The sequence below is a fragment of the Lissotriton helveticus genome, chromosome 6 (assembly GCF_964261635.1).
Source record: "Lissotriton helveticus chromosome 6, aLisHel1.1, whole genome shotgun sequence".
Lineage (NCBI taxonomy): Eukaryota > Metazoa > Chordata > Amphibia > Caudata > Salamandridae > Lissotriton > Lissotriton helveticus.
In genome coordinates, this window is record NC_136067.1 from 1272976430 (window position 1) to 1273001365 (window position 24936).

At 40.4% G+C, this 24936-nt stretch overlaps 1 protein-coding gene across 3 annotated transcripts in view; it reads left to right on the forward strand.

Moving 5' to 3' along the window:
* The window catches only part of HIVEP2 (HIVEP zinc finger 2), a 523606-nt gene that overhangs the window by 410193 nt on the left and 88477 nt on the right, over nucleotides 1-24936 (forward strand). For all 3 annotated transcript variants that reach the window (XM_078649003.1, XM_078649004.1, XM_078649005.1), the window contains one exon: nucleotides 10922-11087. The gene's annotated coding sequence lies outside the window, so the exon portion shown is untranslated. The remainder of the gene's footprint in view (nucleotides 1-10921; nucleotides 11088-24936) is intronic.

Below are 24936 nucleotides of genomic sequence, written 5' to 3' on the forward strand. Positions count from 1 at the left end.
ACAAACAAAACTGGATTAACTATTCCTTTAAATACAGAAATTCAAAAGCCTGCTGAAAAATTTTATTCAGACTTGACTGAATTAAACACTTCTAGATCGAGAATGCCTGATTTAACCTTTAATGAGGATTTATCTCCAAAAACACCAATGGGTGCTATGTCAGATGTAGGAAGTCCTGAAGTTAGGGTAACCACACCAAAGCTTGATGTGGCCAAATTAAAAGCAAATATAGAAGAATTAATAATTGGAACAATTGGCCCAGATAGTTTAAATTACTATCGGGATGATGAACTACTATTCATTTGCAAAAGTATTCAGTGGAAAACGAAAAATAAATATGATCAATTAGAGGATCTAGCTGCAGAACTTGAAATCGATGTGAGTAAACAAAAGAATTTTGCAAAACATTACAGATTAGATTTCTCGGAAAGCGACATTGAGAGTTTGAACTCAATGGGAAGAATAGTTCACATTAAAGATTTAATTGTCTATATCAAAAAGCTAGGAGAACTGAACAAATGGAGAGTGAAATGGACTAAAAGGAAGGAAGATGAAAGATTAGAAAGAATGTCAAAACAATTTCCAATGAGAGAAGTTGCAGGTGGAGGATATGTTCATGTCCCATGGTCGAGACAGGACATTCTGTTATTCACAAATGACTTTCCAAAATTAAGAGAGAAACCTGTTGAGTGGTACAGGCAAGTCGATAGATTTATCAAAGTGTCAAAAGTTCTGTGGATTGATTTGGATGGATTTTTTGACATTGTTGTTCCATCTGATCTTTGGACAGAATGTAAAATTTCTATTAGTTGGCCAAAAACAGAACCTGAGCGAATTAAAGAAACAGGTGCCCCAAATCCACTTGTAATGGATTTTTATGAGAAAGTAATTGTTTGGATGAAAAACAAAATTCCACCCAAAGAAGTTGATTGGGTTAAAATAGAAAGAACAGAGCAGGAAACAAAAGAATCAGTTCATTCTTTTTATGAAAGACTACTGTTAATCTTTAAACAATACAGTGGTTATGAAAAATTAGATGAGAAAGACATGAGTCATTTTATCTATAGATTTGTTTATGGACTAAAACCTGAAATTGGAGAAATGATCAGAACTAGTATTGTCGGATGGCAAGCACTATCTATTGATGATATTCTGAGAAAAGCAAAATATTGTAGCGATGAATTAGAAGTAAAACAGAAGAAGCTAAAGGAAAAAGCCATGTGGGCACAGGTAAAGGTAGCTGAGCAACAGATTGCCAGCATGGGAAATAAGAACACTAATTTTGTTCAAACTGGAAATACGAACCAGATACAAGGAAAGTTTAAAGGTAATAATTTCCAAAAGAAATTTAGCCCAAAGATAGAAGAGCTGAAACAAAGATTACCTTGTTTTAATTGTGGCGAAATTGGACATTGGAGGGACGAGTGTCCTCATCCTCCTAGAAACTTAAAGAATCCCTTATTGAATCCACAGATGCAGAATGGTGTTAACGTGCAGCAACAGCTACAGATGCAACAGGGGTTAAATGAATTTAATATTCAGCGACAATTACAACAACAGCAACAACAACAGGTGAATAATCGTCAGGACCAGTTGCCACAACCACCTTTTCCGAATTGTGGGGGAGTTCAAAAATATAATCCAAACGTGGGATTTCAGGGATGTGAACAGGTAATAAAACCACAAAAACAGCAAAAGCAGCAAAGGGTTCAAATGCAAAATGCTTCACAACAGTTTTTATTAACAGAAAGCCAAGACAGTGATTCTGATGATTATTGCTGACGGTGCCCGAGAGAGGAGGAAGAGTGTGTTGTTGGAGCCACTCTTGAGGTTGACCAGTCTGGTCCTTATGTAAACGGGAAAGTTAATGATGTAGACATCACTTTTCTAGTGGACACTGGTGCTACCCGTTCTACTGTTAGATCAGTGGAAATTGAAAACCTACCTCTCTCTGGGGATACCATCCAAGTTGTCGGAGTAAGTAATCAGCAAATTAAAACAGACTTAACTGATCCAGTACCAGTTGAAATTGGAAATTACAGAGACAAACACAGATTTGTGGTTTGTAATAGTAGTCCAGTAAATCTATTAGGTAGGGACATCCTATGTAAAATGAATTGCAGAATATATTGTTCTCCTGAAGGAGTTGAATTACAAACAATGGAGGAAGATGGTTTGTACAGAATGACAATGATGATGATGGAAGCAGAAGAAACAAAATTGTTTCCTGCATTTGAAGAAAAAGATTTACCTGAAGAGCTAAAAGAAACAGTGAAATCTGAAATATGGGATTTTACTGGGAATGAGATGGGTCTGATGAAAAACGTAGATCCTGTTAAAATTGCATTGAAGCAGGGAATAGAATTTCCAAACACTCCACAATATAAAATGAAAACTGAGACAATTGAAGGTATTACACCTGTAATTGAAAAATTAATCAAGCAAGGTGTATTGGAAGAAATGAAGAGTAGCTCTTGTAATTCACCAATTATGGGAGTTAAAAAGGCTAACGGAACATTTAGGATCGTACAAGATTTGAGAAAGGTTAATCAAATTGTTATTCCATGTTGTCCTGTGGTTCCAAATCCAGCAGTAATTCTATTTCAGATTCCATATGATGCTGAATGGTACACAGTCATTGACCTTTGCAATGCATTCTTTACTGTTCCTCTACACCCAGACAGTTATGAAATCTTTGCTTTCAGATTCCAAGGTAAGACCCTTGGATGGACAAGAATCCCTCAGGGCTATACAGAAAGTCCTTCAATCTTTAACGAACTGTTAAAAAGATCATTAGAAGATTTAGACTTACCAGGTAGGTCTACACTGGTGCAGTATATTGATGATTTGTTAATAGCTGCAAAGACAAGAGAAAATTGTGTAACAGACACAATAATTCTGTTAAATCGCCTTGCAGAAGAAGGACATAAAGTGTCCCCAGCAAAATTACAGTTTTGCAAACAGGAAGTGAAATATCTTGGTCACAGAATTGCAAAGGGAAAAAGACAAGTAACAATAGAGAGAATAAAAATGATTCAGGCAATGTTACCGCCAAGAACACAAAGACAGGTCAGAATGTTCCTGGGAATGGTAGGTTACTGTCGACAATGGATAAGTGGATTTTCAGTAATTGCGAAACCACTACAAAGACTGACCAAATCAGATGTAAAAGATCCAATTATTCTCAATGATGTTGAGATGGAATCTTTTGAAAACTTGAAAAAGAGCTTATGCCAAGCTCCTGCTTTGGGTATGCCAAATTATGAGAAAGATTTTGAACTGTATTGCAGTGAGAGAGAAGGATGTGCATTATCTGTGTTAATTCAGAGACATGGAAACCTAAAGAAACCTATTGCATATTTCTCTGCAGTTCTTGATCCAATTGCAAAAGCATTACCAGGTTGTTTGAAAGCAGTTGCAGCTACAAGTATCAGTCTTGAACAAAGTGAAGGAATCATTATGGGATTTCCTGTGAAAGTTTTTGTGCCTCATTCAGTTGAAATATTACTGACAAGAGGTAAGACTCAACATTTAACAAGTAGCAGATTGACAAAGTATGAGAAAATCATACTAGGAGCAGATAATGTTTCGATTTCAAGATGTTTGAATCTGAATCCTTCTACATTACTGCCTGATTCAGAAATCGTTAATGACATTGAGACAGAACATGAATGTTTAGATGTCATGGAATTCTGCACAAAACCAAGAAAAGACATCAAAGACAGACCTTTGCCTGAATCGGATTTTGTCTACTTTGTAGATGGCTCATGCTTAAGATCCGAAGGTGGTGTCTTGAAAGCTTCATACTCAGTTTGTACAGTTGAAAACATTAAAGAAGCATCATGTCTTGAAGGAGTTCGTTCAGCTCAAGTAGCTGAATTGATTGCTTTAATTCGTGCATGTGAAGTATCAAAGGATATAAGAGTTACCATCATTACTGATAGTCAGTATGGGTACGGAGTTGTGCATGATTATGGACAACTCTGGTCACAGAGAGGATACATGACATCAACAGGGTCACCAATTAAAAATGCAGTTTTCATTAGAAGATTAATTGAAGCAATACAATTGCCAAAAGAAATTGCCATAGTCAAGTGTGCAGCACACACTAGAGGGACTGATTATATTTCCAAAGGAAATGCCTTCGCAGATGAAACAGCAAAGTACTGCGCAAGGAAAAATTATTCTTACAATCGGAATAGAAGTACAGAAACTGATTCAAATTCATTAATGCTAACAACTATTGTAGAAACATGGAATGAGATTAGAGATTTACAAAACGAAGCAGATGATGAAGAAAAAGACCAGTGGTTAAGATCAGATTGTAGACAACGTGATGAAGATGGAGTGTGGGTTTACAAAGATGGCAGAGTAGTTTTACCAAATTGTTTGATTTCTGATATGGCCAGATTATATCATGGTCCTGCACATTTAGGAAGAGATTCCATGGTCAGACTGTTTAAAGAAACATGGTTCAATACCAAATTCAGAACAATTGCAGAATCTTTTTGTCAAAGGTGTTTGTCATGCCAACAAATGAATCCTAACAGAAAATCAGTGGTGGGGACAGGAATAATTGGTCGAGAGGGTGGTCCCTTCACTAGGTTACAAATAGATTTCATTGAAATGCCATTACACAACTGTTTGAAATATGTACTTGTAATTGTATGCTTGTTCTCAAGGTGGGTAGAGGCTTTTCCTACACGACATTGTGATTCAATTACAGTAGCAAAACTAATGCTCAGAGAAATCATCCCAAGGTACGGTTTTCCAGTCACTATTGAGAGTGATGGAGGAAGTCATTTTGATAACAAACTGTTGAAATTAATTTGCGAAGCTATGAGTATTGAGCAGAAAATACACTGTGCATACAGACCAGAGGCATCAGGTGTAGTTGAACAAATAAATGGAACTATCAAAAACAGAATTGGAAAAATGTGTCTAGAGACAGGAGTTAAGTGGACTGATGCTCTTCCACTTGTTTTGATGTCAATAAGAAGTACACCAGATAAAAAGACAGGTTTGAGTCCTCATGAAATTTTGATGGGAAGAGTTATGAGGCAAGCTTTTGTACCTGTAGGTAAACTGTTGAGCATAAATGACAGTGCAATTTTGGATTACTGTAAAAGGTTATCTGATATGGTAACTTCTGTGTCTAATCAGGTGGGAACTGAAGCACAATCAAATGACAAAGTTTTGACACATGATTTGAGACCTGGAGACTGGGTCAGAACGAAAGTACATCGGAGGAGGAATTGTCTATCTCCTAGATGGCAGAAACCTAGGCAGGTAATCTTGATCACTACTAATGCTGTAAAGTGCAGAGGATTGAAGCGCTGGATTCATCCAAGTCATACTATTCCAATACCAACTCCTGAGAATTCTGATGTTGAAAGTGATACCACAGATGACTCTGATTCTGAAGCAGAAGACAGAACAGAAGGTGAAGTAATTCCAGATTCTAAAGATCAACAAGAAAGTCGACATCTGGAAACTGTGCCAGTGAATGGAAATCTGACAAGAAAAGACTTAGAAATAATTGAAATAGATTCTGAAGGTGAAGAGAATCTGTTAAAAGGAAAGATAACTGAGGATTCGGTTGTCTATATTGAAGACAAAGAAGCTGAACCAAAAGAAGTTTCAGACCAGGAGAGTATCGAAAGGCAGAGAACAAGCTCTGAAGTAAGGAACAAAAATCCGAAATCTGGGAAGCTAGAGGTAATTGAGGAAGAGGAGGAGAACGAATTACTGAGTACCAGTGATGGAAGACAAAGTGAAGTTCCTGAAGGAGTGAAATTGCCGTATAGAGAAGTTCCTGAGTCAATTGAAATTTCAGACTACGAAACTGAGGAAAGTGACGTGGAAGGTGGAAGTGAAAGCAGAAAGAAAAGGACTTGGAAATCTGAATCAAATAATTCTGAACCAAAGAAAAAGTACGTGAGAAAAGCAGACTACTGGCCTGGTGGAAGATTGAGAGTAAGATTGATTAAAAAGCCAATAGAACAAGTTGAAGAAATCAGTAGTCAAAAGAGTCCAGGAAAAGAAATTGGAGTTGGAAGAAAAATTGAAGTAATATCAAGAAAAGGGAAGAGGATAATTAGACCAAACCAAAAATACAAGTCTCCTGAGTGGACTTACTTAGTAATTCCACCTGTTATAGACATATATGATAGTAGTGAAGAAGAAAACGAAATCCAAGAAATTAGTGACAATGATTGAAGTACAAATTTATTAAATTGGCATAAGGCTGAAGAAATCCTGTTAGTTGACACAAGGTCGAAGAAAAACTGTCTAGTAGAAGAAAAACTTATGTATGACATAAGGTCGAAGAAATCTTGTTTAGGGTTATAAAAGAAAAATATATTTTAAAAGGGGGGTGTATATAAAATTTAAAATTTATTTTTTTATTTTATTTTTGAGGCTAAAACTAACCTAAAAATGCCTTACATTAAGGAGAGCACTTCAAAATGCTCTGTTTTTAAAAGATGCTGTAAGATGACTCTGGTGTGTCTGCTTATTTTAGTTCTGCTCTGGTTGGTACTAGCTGTGATTATACCTTTAGAAATGAATAGAGAATTACACAAAGTTAATATAACAAGCAAAGCTCTAGTTAGCCAAACTAAACATAGTGCATCTGCTAAAGTAATTGATCATCAGCCTAACATTCATCAAGATAAATCAATAGGTGATTTTTCAAGCAATACTTTCACAAAGCTTTTGAGTGAATATGTAAAGGTAATGGATGCAAAGGATTGTTATGTATGCGTTAAGTTGCCCGCTTCTGTTTCTGAGGGAGTAACATATAATATGCTTCCTCTCACTTATGCTGTTACATGTAGTGTATTAACTAGTTTATTTTATCAAACTGGTCGTTTAGAATATTACTATTCAAATTATGATGAGATTTTTGCTAATGTCAAGATTGATAATGCTTTAAATAAGCATAAGAAAGCTAAACAAATGAGAGAATATTTCCTTGTTACTAACGAACTCACTTATGAGTATGCTTACAAGAATAATCTAACATGTAAATTAAGTGCTGAAGGAAAGAAATTTTTGAATATGGTTGAGGAGAGAAGAGCAATTTATAAGAGAAATGAATTAGTCAAGCAGACTAAGTCATCATTCTGGCAAAAAGAGGATGAGAAACTAAATGGCAAAATGCTTGAAAATATTGCAATTCATATAGACAAACCTGTTAGTGGAAAGCTTTGCATTAGAAGGGATAACACACTTTTTGATAATTATTTTGTAGGTGCAAGCAACTGTGAAGATACTTATCAGATTTTGGGAGGTTGGGGATTTAAAGGTGGAAAAGATCCTATCTTTCCTGGAATTTATTTTGTCTGTGGTGACAAGGCCTACTACAACCTTCCAGACCATTGGTATGGAACTTGTTATGTGGGAATTGTTTTTCCTAAAGTGTTTCATGTTGACAGAGATTCAGAAGGATTATTTAAAATTCATAATTATGTAAATAGAGCTAAAAGAGAAACTTTTACTGAAGTTCTGGGAGATATTTTCCAAGCTGTAATACCTTTTGTTGGTATAACCCTAAATGCAGGGAGAATCAGAAAATTGTCCACTATAGTTGATAGATTATCAACTGACACTGCTGATGGATTTCAATTAGTGAATGTTGAAGTTATTGCAATTAGATCCATGGTAATTCAAGACCGTCTTGCTTTAGACATACTCCTAGCAAAGGAGGGAGGAGTCTGTGGCATTTTACATGTCCAACATTGCTGTACATATATACCGGATGAAAGTAAAAATATTGAAATGTATATTAAGAATATTACACAAATGCATTCTGAAATAATTCCTTTAGAAGAAGAAGATTTTACTGGGAAACTTTCAAATAGGTTTCAAGCAATTAAAAACTGGTTTCATAATATCGGAAGTTCAATTCTTGGCAAGATTCTGGCACCTTTGATTATAATTATATTCATTTTTATTTTGACTAAAGTAGGTTGTTTGTTGCATAAAAGAAAGAAGCATTTGAGAGAAAAGAAGAGAATTTATAAACTCAGAAAAGAAGAGGAAAGGGAGATTGAGTTGCAGGAGTTACATAGAGAGCGTCATGTCAATTGCAAAGATTATGCTGAAACAGACTTTTAGGTTTACTAATACAATGAATTTGAATCGATTTCTTATAAAATAAATTTACCAAAATTTTGAGTGCTGGTGTGGTGATTTGTTAATCACCAGATGAGGGAGTTGATGGAGCGAGATAGAAAACAAAATTTTGTTTAAACTCGCAAAGTCACATTTCCATAACATGAATATATGTTGTGCTAATACAACCTAGATTAAACTTTACACGTGGGGGGACTAACATGTGTGCTCATAAACGTGCATAAATGTTGCATCTTTTTGTTCGTGCAAAATAATAAAATAATTTATTGTTTTCGTTTTTGTCATTACTAACTGCTGCATATTTAAAATAAGCATGTGCTTGTTTTGCTTATTCTTGTCTGTGTGATGTCATTTCTACTATTCTAGGTGCATATGGGTCTCATAGAAAAACGGAGACTGGTAAATATAAACGCTGCTTTATTTGTTTGCAATGGCTAGGTAACATTTGATTAATCGGGTGGGTTAATTATTTAGTAAACCATGGGGTGGATACAGAATATACTTTATTTCTTACATTAATACTTTCTTGTGTTTGTTTTATACTAGAAATCATAAGTTGCCTGCTTTTGAGGCCTAACTATTTGAACCGCACAAAAAGAGCTAATTCATATTTCTGCAGAAAGTCACGAGACGCCCATTCTGAATTAAAACGTTTATTGAAGCTGCATTCACAAAGCAAAAACTGATGAGCTGACATCATTCTGTCGGACATGGCCAAGGTCGAAAGTGAACTTTTTGTCAGTCCTTAACTTGGCATCCGCGGAAGTTGCACTGTAAGACTATGGAAGCTGCGAAGATGACTTAAAACAAAGTTGCAATCGCAGGAAGCCTCTGGCTTCACGTGGAAGAGACAATGGTCTTTGTAAGACATGATTTTGTGGAACTTTTTAAGAATCGGGTGACATGTCACTTGTCACTCTCAGCCAATGGGACGTCGAGTATTTCTGAAAATTTTCCTTCACTAGTTTAGTTAGCGTAGAAAGGTATAAAAAGTCATGCCCTTAGGGTTGGGCTGGCTGCTGCTTTCTGACTTTCCGATGAGGGTGATGTGCTGCTGGACTTTGCGTGGAGCACGTAAGAATCCTCAAAGAACTTTACTTTAATTTCTGTCTATTTAGCTCAGTTAGGGAAATAGGTTTTAGAAATGCTAAACTTTATATAATTTCTTTAAATTGATTCAATTGCTTAAATTGTAATTTTCTTATTTCTTACCATCATGCTTGCTTTAATGCTAAATAAAATTTCATTTATAAAACTTACAACTTATATACCATAATTTAGAAAATAAAATCTTACTTTTGACAAACAAGCTGGTCTTGGTTATTTAGAAGTATAGGTTACCTTTAGCTAGATCACGTCGCCTATAGTGGTCATTTAAATGATTGGGTTTTATTCTAATGACAATATTCTTTCTGCAAATGTATAAAATGTTTATAGTTTGTAAATAATGTGTATATAGATTTATTTGACCACCTGATTCAGTAGGCCCAAAAATATATCAGGTTCATAAATGGGTCCATGTATAGTTTAGAATTTTGTTTATAGGTTATGAAATTGGGTAGCGTAGTTTATGATATATTTTCTATAGCCCGCTGGATCAATACCTCATTGCCACGATAAATGTAACCAACTTTGTACTGTAGAGGTCAGAGAGGTTTTGCTTCTGTGCTTGTAGAATGCATCCTTCAGCGTCACTAAGAAACTTAGAAAAAGTTCAGGTCTCATACACACCTGAGTAACTTTCTGCTGAGTTTCTAGGGATTGTGACGCATCTGATTTGTTTCTAGGCCTTTTATTTTGACACATTCCACAGCCGCACAACATGAACGGCAGCTTCTGTCGTTCACCATCGTTAACAACTCGTTTGTAGCCCTATGCCTCCGGCCTCTTCCGGCAAGACTTTTACATTATTTCCTGCGCATGCGTCCGGCGAAGGACTAGCCTGAGGTGTGACTGTTGGCTCGGTGCCCACATTATCTCCCTTACCAAAGTCCAGCCTGCGTTGCTACAGTGCCGAGTAGGGGCTTTCCTCTGATCCGTTTTCTACTGTAGTGGCACCGTGCCAGCCACGCCTGGCGAGCATCGCATGACCAAGTCACAATCGTGCGGCTTTCAGAGAGAGTCTCTGCACTGTGGAGGGAATAGTGGATCAAAGAAAGGGAAGAAAAAAGTGGGAGATACATAGAAAAAGAGAGAAGAGAGTGCAAGGGATATAAAGAGAGAGCAAAAGATAGAAAGCGAAAGACAGAGACGGACAGGGAAAGACAAGAGGGAGCAAGAGATAAAAACAGACATAAAGAGACAGCTCAAAACTGAAAGGAAGAAGAGCGCGAGAAAAAAAGGGTGAGTCAATAAGACAGAGTAAGAGAAAAAGATATAAAAACAGAAAAAGAAGAGCTTGAGGAAAAGAGAAACAGACAGAGCAAGAAGTAGGGAACAGAGAGTGAGCTAAAGATAGGAAGTGATAGATTGGTCGAGAGTGAGGATGAAGATTGCTGATTAAGTTTTAATATTAAAATCGATTGGTTGGTTGCCAGGATGGCTGAGTTTGGAAAATGTCAGGCAGAGCTACTTCTAATTATGAAAATTCCTATAAAATATGAATAGACATCTAGTGCCTGCTTGATAAACACTTCCTCTCAAATTATACATTTAGTGGCGCAAGGTAGGTGAAATTCTAAGTTGTGGTAAATTCTAAAATGAGAAAGACAAAACGTTGGAAGAACTAAAACATGTTTGTATGACCTGAGAAAAACAATCCTTCTTTTGCCTTTCTTTGTAGGGTGAATATGTAGTGTCCGGCCGGCCTCATTCTGCGGTGTTTCTCTGACTTTTGGCTTCTGGATCATGCATCTAGGGAGACGAGCAGCTTTCCACTCCGCCACCTCAACTTGCCTCCTACAACAGAAGAAGCATTCAAGCCCAAGCAAGACGCTTCTTCTAAGGAGGTACTTACCGTTTTACTGGCAGGAAATGGCTCTTGATTTTTGAGTGTTCAACCCAGGCCTAGAGATTTGGGAATCTGAAGCCCTAGCCAATAGGCACGTAGTAAAGACTGCACAACTCTCTGGGCGGCGAAATTGTTAGTATACAAATAACCATAATATATCCATTTAATAGACTAGGAAAGGTCCTCCCTAGCAAGAAGGTGTACTCAAAAAAGGGTAAGAACACATTTTTAGTTTTAATGCACTGCACACGTAAATGTGATTCTGATTTGTGAAAATAAAAGGTACTATTGACTTTCAATTATTGTGCCTTAAGACATACTTTAAAGGTACAAGGTGACTACAGAAATAAACAAGCATTTGGAATGCAATAGGTCTGTAATTTTCGAAACTAAAAGCACCCATTTGGGGCTTTTACTTTAATGTCTGCCGCGCCCCTTTCCTTAAACGAGCCGTGTCTAAAGAAAGAGGCAGAGCCGCCATCGAAGTGAAAATGTGGCATGGGGTGCTTTTTTAAAAAAAAGCATTTGTTTGTCAAATTGGCAAAGAAATGCTTTATTTTGTAAAAGCGCCCCATACCACGCTTTTATCTTAATGGCGGCGCCGCCGCTTTCCTTAGACACGGTTTGTCTAAGGAAAGGGGCGCGGCAGCCATTAAAGTGAAAGTGTGGCATGGGGCAGTTTTAAAAACAAAAGTTAAATTGTAAAAAAAAAAAAATGCAGCCGCTTACGGTGGAGCAAATAAACCAAAGGCACGGCTGCCACTGTATGAGCGTGCCGTGCTATTAAAAAAATAGAGTAACGCGATGGGGGAGTGTGTGTCCTGAAATCCATTTAAGCAAATATTGCTCAGAGCCTGAGTAACAACACAGGGGGTGTCCTCATGGGAGGTTACAAAAAGAGACAGGTCGGTACTAAGGAGGGACTACTAAGCCTATTGACCAATGAAAAGCCACAATTTCCAAAGGACAATGACACAAGCCACAATGAAAAATATGGGTGAAGCGGGCGGAGCTTCAAGTCCATACCTAAATACAGCATGCTTTTCAGAGCAGCGCATGTGTTGCCTCAGCTCGACCTAAAAAGGATAAAGAATATTAAAAAAAAACGTGGCAAAGTAAAATGCCAACAAGCCCTGGCACTGAAGGGCACTTCTGTTTGGGCAGATTTGCCTGTTATGAAGCCAAATGCAGTCACTCGCAGTTCAAGAGAGACAGTTACCGAATTGGACTAACCCATTGTCCCACTCTGTATTCTGCAGTGGGAGAGAACAAAATGTGACTGACAGCTGAACAGACCAATTGAAAAAGAGTGCTGACCCTCTATGTATGTATTTTTTATTTATGTTTTATTTTGTTTCTATGTGGTGGGCAAGTCGGCTACAGCTCTCTGTAAGCCAGACATACAAAACAGTGATTACTAACAGGTGTAAACCCAGCCACCAAAACCATCAACAACAATGGGCAGATGTATTTTCAACGACGTTTTTTAGAGCTCATGTGTTAAGCAGTCTTTGCGGGTTTCAGGCGGCAAAATAAGGGACGCGATTGATACCCTAGCTACTCCTAAATGACGACGCTGCCATAAAATAGCTTTCCTTCTAGGTAGGGGGCAAGCGCTTGGAATAGGCCAGTACAGAGGTACCAGCAATAAAGCAATTTAATCTCGTGAAAAGACCTTCCCACCTCACACATGAGACTTTCCCTATAATTTGCTATCATAGTAGCCCGAATAGACAATTTTTTTTTGTAGAGGTGGAGGGATGCAAAGTGTTATTTTACATGTTTTGTAAAGTTTTTTATGCTGCCCTACCGTCACTTCAAACACGCTGCACTGCCCAAGAGGAGCAGTCAAATGTTGGAGACGCGTATCCTGTTTTCGTCGAGTTTCCAAACATTTTTCCGCACTTATTTTTAGTTGTTTTCGTGTGTTCCTCGTTGTATGTTACCCCGTGGCTCGAGACATTCGGCTGGGTAGTTAAGGCCCTGTGGTTGCAGCTCCAGCCCGCAGGGCCATTCCTACACACGAAATACCTGAATACGAGGTCATTGTTTCCATTGTAAACCGTGGAAAAAATGATGCGTATATTACCGTTTTTTTCTCTCGTTGTGACGCAGGGAACAGGAGCTCGAGTCTGTAAATAATAACTTGTCAATCGTCTAAGTTCCCCAAACAAGCCCTGTGACCTGGGGCAGCTGGCGCCTTTTGGTTCCTCGCCAGCGGGCAGGGTGAGGTGTGCACCTCACCCTTTCTCCAGAGATCCAGGGTGACTCACTGTGGAGAAGAATACAGGTGGAATATCTAAACATGTACAGGTTCTCCGCAGGAACGAAACAGCATTATTTTCAGATATACACAAACTACAATACATTTAAATTAGACTACATAATCAGTCAGAGCATGCACTGCAAATCTTTGACAGTCTTTGCTATAGCACAGTGGTTCCCAAACTGTAGGAACCCTGGGGGTTGGCGAAGCCTCCTAGGGGGGTCCGTGAGTACCTTGAAAAGTAAATAATATTAACAGATTAATAAAGTGTATATCAATATTGAAGCTACATGTGCAATTGAGCACTTTATTGCTGGGACTGTTCCGGGCCCTCATCAGTATAAAAAAATATTGACTAGAATAATAAAAAAAAAATTGGTGTAAAATAGACACATTGCCATAGTAGTTACTGTGGCTTAAGGGAACTACATTTGTTTGGATGTGCTTCTTGTGAAATGGCAGAATGCCATCACTCATGAGCAATTTAGGCAACCGCTGAAGTCAGCTGACCCACTGCCCCGTGCAGCAGGAAAATTTGAATGACACAAAAAACAGATCAATGGATGAAGAGGTCATACTGAAAGTTCCATAAGTAAATGTATTATACATATACATCTGTAAAATCAAAATGGTCTTGGCTAATGCCATACCTACATATGGACTTTGGGACGACTGTTTGGATCAAAATAGGCTATAGGATGGAACTCCCCATTCCAAGGGATAGCCAGTGTATGGGTTTTTAAGAGAGACAAATCAGAATAGCATATACAAAAAGTGAATTCCAGGTTTCAAAATGTGGATGCACTCTCCACTGCAAACTTGCTGTTCAGCTTAAGAATACACAACAGAACTCGAGGTGGGCGAGCCATTGAAAGATCGAGACATGCTTGAGCCCAATGCCTGGCTATGGTGGCGGTCCGATTGGAACCTCAAGACCACAAGGAGCCAAGCTTTCACATAGGCAATGTGGCTTAATGGCTACAGCTACAGACCATGTAATATAAGGCACCAGTTTCGAATCCTTGCCTGTGCCCAGTATCCTGTCCTGTGAATCGTAATAAATCTACCTGTGCCTACAAAAAACATGTATAACTGTCTGTCGTGAAGTGCTCTTATGTCCTTGGTCAAGGGTCACGCTATGTAAAACTACCAGAAATATAATGTGGATTCTGCCTACCATCCAAGCTCTAATCTCATCCTCCAAGAATTAAGGACAAAGCATTAGCATTTGATGTGAAAAAGAGAAATCCGCATAGTGGCTGAATTTCATAGTATGAAACTGGAAAATCTGGATTCAATTCCAGCTACCCTGCTCGACCAAATTGTGTGAGTCTAGGCAAATACTTTTTTTCACTGAGCCTCCTTTTTGCTCATTATCACATGTAAGAGCTCCTTCAAATGCGCGAGCTCAGGATGTGCGCTGTACAAAAACCCCTCTTGTGTTTGGTTTAATGGTCAATAATGTTGCATCTTGTATAATAAGAAACTAGGGGCCAGATGTAGGAGGCCATTTACCGGCCAGTAACGGCCGATTTCGGCCGTTACCAACCGGTAAATGGGTATTTGTGATGTAGGGGGCCAATTTTACCGATTGGGTAAATTTACCGAATCGGTAAAATACAGAATCTGTATTTTTACCGATTCTGTAACTGCCAGATGTAGGTGGGACTCTTCTGAGTCCCAAAGGCCTTACAGATTCGGTATTTTACCACCCAATCCAATTGGGTGGTAAAATACCGAATCCAGGTGTGCATGCACATGTGTGCATGTACACCTATGCCATGTGTCAGACAGACGTGCCCTTAGGGCATGTCTGTGTGCCACATGGCACACATGCCTGTATTTGGGGTGCTAGAGGGTGTCAAAGTGACACCCCCTGCACCCTTGCAGGATTCGGTATTTACCGATTCTGTAATTACAGAATCGGTATTTCCCATTGATTCCTATGGGCTTTGAAATTACAGAATCGGTAAATACCGATTTTTACAGAATCGGTATTTCAAATACCGATTTTACCTACATCTCCCACCTTCTATTTTACCGATTCATAAATACCGAATCGGTAAAATGCGGTATTTATGAGTCGGTAAAATAGAATTACCTACATCAGGCCCTAGGCCACATATACGGTACACATGAGAGCTGACCTGCTTGCATTACCTTCAGGAATGTTTCTCAGTTAATGTTTAAAGCTCTCACTTTTAATGCCAATTATCTACTCTTATGTGGCAACGTTGTTCGTGCACGTCTTACATCATTTGATCTATACTATGTTGGGTTACAACATGTTACACTTGCACTCTTATTATGATCTATGGTTTGTAAAGCAATGCATTTTACTGTACTGTGTTATGCATCCTGTATGTCGCAAGGTCTATGCATCCTTGAACTACCTTATGATATTTTAAATGCCAATAAAAATCTATGGAACACAAAAAACTTTCACTTTTAAGAAATGCCGTGATATATTCAGATGTACTAGGACGAAATGCTTCTGTGTATTAAAGAAATACATAGCATTTGGAAGACAACTTATGTTGGTCTTTTCCCAGTTGCTACATGAGTTATTTGGCAACTATTTTCAAGGCTGGGCTCTTAGAGCGGGTGGCATCAGAGTGCGGTGAGCAAACAAGGACGTCAAAGAATCGATCTGGTTTATTAGCCCACACATTATTAATCAGTAACGCCTTTATGAGTGCTGTAAGGCCGGTGGTGACAGAGGAGACAGGCTAATGAGAGATAATGCCGCACAGACAGGCCATGGCAGTAAGTCTCTCAGGTGTGGTGTTGTCTTACTGCGGCTGGCAGCCTTTAAAAGCCAATTTGCTGAGTCATGACTTCACTGAACCTTCACAGCTGCTGTCATGACCTCTTCTCCTCCCTCCCCCGCCCCAGTCATTACTGGTTTGAAGCCAGTACATGAGAATACAAAATAAACTCGGAAATCCCCATTGTCCAGTCGAGGTGGGGCCCATAACGGGTCAGCTAGCCAAATCGGGCAATGTACCCTGTCATTTAGAATATTTACACCCGTGCCTTTTAAGCACGGGTGTAAATATTAAAAACTAAATGACAACGGAGGACTAAATAATGCTTCAGTATGGCTACACTATACAGCAAAACTACGCAAGTTATGCGGCAGTATTGTTTCGCTGGTTTGACATTTTAGTTCATATTATCACTATCTGAGCATGTTTCACCGCATGAATACAAGTTTAACACTTGAATACAGCAGTCGGCATCTGGAAGCTGAGCAGTTGGCCTTCTCAAAGGGCTTACCACAACACAGCTCCGTGTGTGCGACTTTTTAATAGTTATTTTTTATCTGTCTGAGATATAATTTTTTTTGTATAAATATGGAGATTCTGCAGCAGGTGGCGGATTATTTGTCAAGTGCAGTATATAATCATCATTTTGGGCAAACGCCTGCACAGAATTACATAATATATAAGTCACACGTATGGGTGCCTGTTTGACCCTCTTCCTTCATGCTTCTTTGAATTAACCCGTCCCCTACTTCCCCCCTGGAGGTGTTAGCTGATCTTGGTAAGGTGAAAGGGCTAAGGGGTCCATTAGGATGGCGGACGGACTTTGTCTGTCCGCCATCCCGGTGGAAACGAGATCGTCCACCACGTGTGAGGCGGTCCCACCATAGCAATTATTATGCGCCCGCCACAGTGGCGGGCGCATCCAGCATTTTTAACATTGTGGCGGGCGGTGCTCTCAGCACCGCCCGCCGCAATGCTAAAAATGCACGTTGTACATTTCAATGCACAACATGACAGGCATCGCGAGGTGCCTGTCATGTTGTACATTGAAATGCTGGGGGGTACCATAGGTACCCCCCATGTGCACCTCCCACCCCCCTTCACCCTGGGGGCCCGCAACGGGCCCCCAAAGCAAAGACTGTATGCCTTTCCGTGGCGGCACTGCCGCCACGGAAAGGCATACCCCGAAGCCCATCCTAGTATGGCTGGCGGTGTCTGATAGACACCGCCACCGTATTAGACCTTTTCTGCCGTGGTCGCAAGGCGACCGCGGCGGAAAAGCGGCGGACGGTCTTATCGTCCGCTGCGGTCCCCCCCGCCATTGTAATATGGCGGGGGGTAAATTGCTGGCTGACGGTGACGGATGGCGGACGGATCGACACCGCCTGCATGGCGGTGGCGATCCGTCCGCCATCCTAATCGGCCCCTATGGGTGCAAAAGGCTAACCCATTTTACAACTCATCCCAGACATAATATTACAAAATAACAACTTCATGAAAAGCGCAAGTTTAAAAATGATGAGGCTATTCCTATATTTAAAACAATTAATTCGTATTTTAAAACCATCTAAGAACATACTGCCAAAGTGCAATTGCGAGGGGCTTATTCCACCTCTTATATTGTAGATGCATATGCCCCTAGGTGGCTGTTTCCCAGAAGTTAGTGCCAGATGAAGAATTAAATAAAGAAATGTGTCAGTAAATAGCCAATGTTGTAGCTGCACTGGCAGCAAAATATTATTGTATCTACATCCAAGGCCATCCTAAGATTCTGGCAGGCCGCAGGTCCCATGGCTGGTCAGCCTATTGTGGATCAAGGCTGCTCAGGCAGGGCTATGACTGTAGCGCAGATGTCTGCCATAGCTCGGGCGGCTGCCAGATGTTGACACAGGATCAGTGTGGACTGGCTGGATTTCTATTTACTGCCAGGTACCTTATGCATGGGAAAACTTAAGGCAGGAATGAGAAGACTGTAAGGTGGCACCGGTGCAACATGTTGCAAAGCACCGCAGAGGGTTAAACATGCCATTGCTCTTCGTGGTGGTCAGTGCAATAATTTGCCCTCTAGTAAAGAAAAAGAAGGCGCTTCTACAGTGGAAGAAGTGAGATACAGGACTTCCATAGACAGTGCTTAATTTGTGCTGGTGTTTTCTCTTACTTGACCCCAGCACATATTTATGAGAGTACAGCGGAAGGTGGCACTCTATTTTTTGAGTAACGTACATTAGTTGAGTGATTAACAATTCAATAAACTAAAAATTATATATCGATCTAGCACTTCCAGACCTTCCCTAATGTGTATCATTGACCTGGAATTGTCCAGAATTATACACTTTTTCAAGTGTGATGATTAGCAATTAATGCAGACACTGGCATTCAACAGCATTGGCAGGATCTGTGGGAAACTCCAGCTGCAGTGGAAGGCCCTGACACTTATATTTGTACAAAATAGTCACTGTCCATAGGAAAGTAGTTTCCTGGTAACAGGGCTCGCTTGGAAGAACTCTGATTTCCTGAGTCCTGGGTGGACTTTTTCAGCATCATTGAGGCTGTGCTTGAACCAGGATGACAAGTCCTGTGTGACTCCCGTCCTATAGGCATATTTCTTTAATTTTAGTTTTCGTGTCTATTCTCCCCACTCTGCACCCACCCTTTAATTTCTCCCCCTACGTGGCCAGTAATGGTAGTCTTGAGTGAAGCACGCAGAGGGAACGGATTTTATTAGTTATTAAGTACAATAATTGAAGGTGTGGGTGACTGGCAGCTGTGTCTGTCTCACAGCCCCCAAGCTGATGGGTCAGGAGGCAGTTGTGCCAGCTCTAGCAATGAGGTGCACGCATCACAATTCGCAGCAGCTGTTTTTAAAGTTAGGATGTACAGCCCGTAAAGGGAGTCAGCCTGAAAACTGGGAACCACTCAGTTTCCATGAACATCATGCATTCATGTTAGAAAAGGGCAAGTAGGGTTTGGGACCTTCCACAGGGCATTTTGTATTTCTTTCAATGCCGGCTCCAGGGATTCACAAGGCACACATTGTGGAGGGGTTAATCTCTTCTTTTTTCTCCTTAAACAGACTTCATTGCTTCATTTTCCTCAGGTCGATGTGCCACTCAGAGTTTCACACATTTGGCAATAGAATGCCACTCATAACCTGTCAGAAAACGTGGCAAGTATGTACATGTGAACTGGATAAGATAGTTTAGTGTGTGTGTGCCCTGGTGCTACAGGCATTAGTTTGTAGTCTTAGGCTTGCAGGTTCGAATCTCCCTAATGTGCGTGATTGCGTTATCGACATTACGGGGCAGTATGAGTGGAGAAATGAATATGACACTTTACAACGCACCCATTACAACGCGTGTCATTACAACACATTTTTTACATCGCAAAATCCATTACAACGCATGTTGTTACAACGCATGTCATTACAACGCATAATCCATTACAAGGCAACTACTATTCTAACTCCGCTGGGGCATTACTTTGGGAAATGCGTTGTAATGAATTATGCGATGCAATGACATGCGTTGTAATGGATGTCGCGTTGTAAAACATTTGTTGTAATGAAACACGTTGTAACACGTGCGGTGTAAATGATGTTTCCCGAAGCAATCCATACGGATGCGCCCGTTATGCAAGGGGTGACTGGGGAAGTCCCTATTTAGCCTAGAAAATAGTCCCTGATTAAACCAGTAAACTGCCAGTGTCCATGCCCTGTCACTGGACAGAAACAAACGTTAAATCATGCCATGCACGACGAGTGTGCTTGCGGGCTGGTGACAGCAACAACATTGCGGAAGGTGCTCTGTTTGAAAGTAATTATTCTGAAGAAATGCGAGGGGGGGAGGGCAGACCGCCTGAAAAACACACTCTGTGCCTGTGAATGTGTCAGTCTTTAAGTTTTCCGATACCTTCGTTGGGGTTTGCCCATGCATGCTCACAAATTACAAAAAAGTTCGACAAAAGCGGATGAGAAAGAGTACTTGGGTCATGGGCAGCTGATAACAAAAAACACGGAAAACAGGAAATAGCATGCTACTACCAATTGAAACGGAGGAAAAGTTTGTGGCAAGCACACACACAAATAAAAAGTAAGGATGGGATATGAACCCCTTTTAAGATTTATAATAAAGTCAATAGATTTCACAAGCGCAAAACCTAAAAAGCCCCTCCACTGCCTGCACGCTGTTGCTTGGCAAATGAGCAAATAGTGCAGGCGCTGCTGAATATGTCCCTCGGTGTCAAAAAATGACAGAGAGACAAGTTGAACTTATTTCACTGGGTACCAGCTTCTTAGCGGGGGCGGCCTCTAGCCTGTGAAATAGTGGGTAGATGCAGTCTACCTGTGTGTACCACGACTTGTGCCCAGGGTAAAGGCAATTGAGCAACTTTAAAATGTCCTCAATGCTATGAGAAGCTCACTCACGGCGACAATGGACCCATCAGTCCGAGGTACATTCCAGTTAAGGAGCACTGCTTAGGTAAAAAGAAAGAAGGGGCTATCTGCAGTTTTCTCCTGTGCGCTGATAGAAGTCATGGAAACCTAGGCTGATGCTTTTGCCTGTGTACAGCGTGTGTCTGTAGTGACGCCTGTATGACCAGGATTGTGCTTGCTGCACCTCAGATGTCAGGGTGCGCCAAGCACCATAAATAACACCTTAAAGCAAAGTAATTGAGGTAGCTGGCATCCGAGGAAGACAGGGATGGTCAAAAACAGCAATGCTAGATGCTTGTTGGCAGAGATGGCCTGTGAATAGGGCCAAAAGTAGTGGAGATACTGTGTGTATGGTTCATCTATGTAATCGGATGCCATATGCCCTAGATATGACTAAAATAAAATATATTTGTATATGAGGAGTGAATAATAACATCAGTCGGTGGCACTGAAGAGAGCTACTTTATGTGCAGATGTGCTCTCTGTGTAAGAGCAAAATGCAGTCACTCAAAGTGAAGTTAGCCAGCTGCTGAAGTGGGTGAGCCCATTGCCCCATGTTGTATGCGGTAGTGGGCCGAGGCAAAACGTGATAAACACAACAACAGACCAATGAGTGGAGGGAGCTGACTGAAAACCCTTTTAAGTAGGTAAATTATACATATAATTTTATTAAAATCAAAAGGTCTTGTGCAATGCCAGACCTTAAAAAGGCATGGGAGGGCAAACTGATTGAAGGCAGCCTCTGTCCTTGTGTGTCCGAGTTCCCCTTTAACTCTTATCTCAGACTACAAATGACCCAGTAAATGCAAAGAGGCTCGCAGTGGACCTGGTGTTCATCTGCAAGAGGATTTCTTATTACAATTTTTTTTGCCCAGTGTGCCAAGGGCTCGCTAAGGAATAAGCTTCTTTTAGACGGTTTTAGATTCATTAATGGGGACCTTTTATTTTGATTCCCATGCCTATTTTCTGTCCCAGTCCAACCCCGCTTTGCTTCACATGCCCCAGTCTGTCGGCTTTGTTGTACACTGAAGAGTACATTAGAAGCAGAGAGCTGAGGAGTTAGTGCTCAGACCCGCTTTCATTGGTGTGCATTGGCGTATGAGAGTCTTGCCTCTAGGCCCATTGTGGGCCGGGTTGTTCTACCTATTTATCATCACAAACCATTAAGGGCACCCCCAGCAAATATATATACTAGACTCTAAAAGGGGGGAAAATATAAATTCCCTCAATAGTAAGTATTCCAGCTAACCTGTATTTCTTCTACATAGAAATTAATCATGTAATTATTAGCTGAGCGCACTTAGTTATACAACCGCTTTATTCAATTTCTTATTATTCATCTCATCCCGTTATACCAGTGCGTCGCAATACAATACATTCATACTCGCATGTGCTGAAGGGCCACTGGCTATGACACAACTATTGCGGAAGAAAAATACATTGTTCGCCATCTTGGGTCAATAGAAGTTTCTGAGGGAAGTGGGTGATGTTGATAGTACGTATGAGTATGATTGTATGGTGTGTATGAAGAGGACTGGAGCGGATGTGGGCTTTATGAGTGTTTAAGCCTATATTATTCTAAATATGTGAATAGAGGAATTTATTTTATCTACTAACATTTTTATGTAATGGTGTATTGTGGAATGTATTGGTATCCTTAGATGACATGAGTAATGAGAAATGGAATAAAGAGATTGTATACTAAGTGGGGTCAGCAAAAAAGTACAGGATTCTTTTCTCCATAGGAGAAATACAGGTTAGCAGGAATGCTTAACTATTGCTTAATTTAGGCCAGTGGTTGCCGGTTGAGCTCACTGACACTCATTTTGGGGGACCAGCGCTCACTTTTCCTCAACAGGATTTTAATCCAGAGCAAGAGAGAGAAAAACACAAAAGGGGGAAAGAAGGAGGAAGAGAAAGAAGGAAAACAGTGGTAAAGAGAAAAAGAAGGGATGAAAACGAACATGCAAGTGTGAGATAAAGAGGCAGGGAGTGTCTGGTGAACGATTAAAGAGGCATGAGGTGGAATCAAGACTAGGCAACCTTGGTATTTAGCACTCTGACATTTGATAGCGCTTGTCAATGGCTTCAGAGCAAAACTCTGGACACCAGCACTTATTATTTTACAAATTAAGCTCTGCTTCCACCTTCCTCCGAGTCGTCAGCACTCTTCATATGCAGGAAGGGCTCCATTCACAAACATAATTTATTATTGCCTGATAAGCAAAAACGTAAAGGACTATTGAGGGTATACTTTTTCAATCTAGTACAAAAGTTGTAGCAATGCCATTTTCAAGGAAGAAAAATCATTGGTTGGTTGTTGAAAGAAATCTTTGCAAAACAAATCATTTTGTTTTACCTCCTGGTTACCCGATCCACAAGACTCAAGGAAGGGAGCCCATGTTTTGTCTGCAAATTAGGAGGCACCTTTTGTGCACCTTTCATGCTATTTTTGCTGGCCCCCGCAGACCCTGCCATGCACGCCGCTTTGGAAGGGTTGCCAGGAGATTACCATTTCTAGACGAGTCATACAACAGTGATAAGCCATGACAGAAGATGGCACTTCTAGGTGAAGTTAGGTTCTAGGCTAACTGTGAAGTGGTGCTGGTATTATTATCAGGGGATCCAATGGCGTTATGGAGAATTTTTGGAGGCTATGCAAGATCGTGTACATCAGGTGGGGTGTTTTGTGTACATTTTAGACAAGGGGATTGAGTGATTTGCACAGAATCTCACAAAATTAATTCAAGTGCTGGGACGGGTTTAAACCCAAGTCACTAAATTGACAGCTTAGCCACTGGACTCAGTGGCGTAACGAACCTTGAGGGGGCCCCCTGCAGGGTACGTGAAGGGGCCCCCTCCGGACTCAATCTAGAGCTCCCCAGCAGAAGTGCGGTGCTGACGGGGCCCCCTGGAGGGTGAGGGCCCCCCCGCACCGCGGGGGCTGCGGGGGCCTGTGTTACGCCCCTGACTGGACTACATCCCCTTCCGAATGAGAGTTGAAATCAGAAGAGTCCTTTGCCACAGGCGCATCGGATCCCTTTTATAATCCTCTAAGAATGCTATGGTTTTTCGAGAAGTGCACCTCAACGCTCCTTACTCCGCCATCAGTGATGGTAAGGAAGATCCAGTGCTTTGGAGTAAGCACACCACATAATCGGCAGGTAATTCTATGCTTGGAGTAGGGTCTGCGAATCATCCCTCTGTTAGTGACTTAGGGTTATTGCTTGCCCTTGTACTAGGATATACTATTTGCAGCCTTTGGGTTTTAAGCTAAGCTCATTGGCTAGCTTCTCTGGACCATCCTCCCATGGGGATTGCATACAGGAGTGAAATGGCATTTGACGGCGGGAGAGAAACTGCAGTCTTACAAATTTCCACGTGATCCAAAATAAATATATAGAACCTTATATACAGTTTTTTTTTTTTAGACTCGGGCAACCAAGGGCAAGCTGGTTTTTGATATCTTCTCTTTCTCGCTAGAAAGCACTTCTAAAGATTTATAAACAGAATCCTAGCATAAGCAGTGGTTAGGACAAAACCAAAATAGGAACACTTGATGGGAAGATTGCAAATCTTTGTGAGAGTAGATTGAACAAGCAGGGACGAAGGTGGGTCCTTTGTCCTGCTACAATTAATTAAAACACTGAGTTGAATGGTGGTCATCACTTATCATCAATTGGTCTGTTTATATACAAATTTATAAGAAAATGTCAGGGCCACTGTTGGCTAAATTATGGAGCAAGGAAAGGCAATTCATTTTACGTAATGGTATTATTTCCGATTTTTTTATATTTTAACACTGTCTGGCCGGATACAATATTTAGCAACTGAAAAGTGACCAGTCAACCTTTGTAGGCTATTAAAACATCCCACCCACTGAGGGTACAATGTTCTTAATTAAAAAAAAGGGAGAAACAGAAAGACAAACATTGGAATGTTGAGCAGAAGGCTTATACCAACCTTGATTAGCCTCTCCATTTTTCAAAGTTCAACATTCTAATATTCTAATATAGCCTTATAGCTCATTGCAGAGGGCTATACAGTTGTTAAAGGCAATGAACCAGTGTGGCCCAGTCTTAAAACAAGGGCGTGGACCTTTAACAACCAGTATAGCCTGAGGCAGAAGGGCTATAAGGCTATCAGAACATTCTACCCACTAAGGGTAGGATGTTCTAAATTAGAAGGGGAGAAACATGAAGACAAACATTGGAATGTTGGAGCTCTGGGCTTATACCAGTGATTATAAGCCTTGAGCTTCTCCATTGTCTTCAATGAAACTCTCAACCTTTAAATGTTCTAATTATGACTAGAACCTATTTGTTTGAAGAGTCCGGGATGCAGAAAATGTGGCACAAAGTGTAATAGTAATGAATGTACG